The sequence below is a fragment of the Chiloscyllium plagiosum genome, unplaced genomic scaffold (genome assembly GCF_004010195.1).
Source record: "Chiloscyllium plagiosum isolate BGI_BamShark_2017 unplaced genomic scaffold, ASM401019v2 scaf_16462, whole genome shotgun sequence".
Lineage (NCBI taxonomy): Eukaryota > Metazoa > Chordata > Chondrichthyes > Orectolobiformes > Hemiscylliidae > Chiloscyllium > Chiloscyllium plagiosum.
The window spans coordinates 1-831 of record NW_025207658.1 but is presented as its reverse complement, the minus strand read 5'-3'; positions in this window follow the sequence as shown (position 1 = coordinate 831).

The following is an 831-nucleotide window of genomic DNA, read 5'->3' as shown; positions in this document are numbered from 1 at the left end:
CTCACTGGGACAGTGCTCCCTCACTGGGAGAGTGTTCCCTTCACTGGGAGAGTGCTCCCTCACTGGGAAAGTGTTCCCTCACTGGAACAGTGTTCCCTCACTGGGAGGGTGTTCCCTCACTGGGAGAATGTTCCCTCACTGGGAGGGTGTTCCCTCACTGGGAGAGTGTTCCCTCACTGGGAGAATGTTCCCTCACTGTGAGAGTGTTCCCTCACTGGGAGAGTGTTCCCGCACTGGGAAAGTGTTCCCTCACTGGGACAGTGTTCCCTCACTGGGAGAGTGTTCCCTCACTGGGGAGAGTGTTCCCTCACTGGGAGAGTGCTCCCTCACTGGGAGAATGTTCCCTCACTGGGAGAGTGCTCCCTCACTGGAACAGTGTTCCCTCACTGGGAGGGTGTTCCCTCACTGGGGAGAGTGTTCTCTCACTGGGAAAGTGTTCCCTCATTGGGAGAGTGTTCCCTCACTGGGAGAGTGTTCCCTCACTGGGAGAATGTTCCCTCACTGTGAGAGTGTTCCCTCACTGGGAGAGTGTTCCCTCACTGGGAAAGTGTTCCCTCACTGGGACAGTGTTCCCTCACTAGGAGAATGTTCCCTCTCTGGGAGAGTGTTCCCTCACTGGGGAGAGTGTTCCCTCACTGGGAGAATCTTCCCTCACTGGGACAGTGTTCCCTCCCTAGGAGAATGTTCACTCACTTGGAGAATGTTCACTCACTGTGAGAATGTTCCCTCACTGGGACAGTGTTCCCTCACTAGGAGAATGTTCACTCACTTGGAGAATGTTCCCTCAGTGGGAGAGTCTTCCCTCACTGGGAGAATGTTCCCTCAATGGGA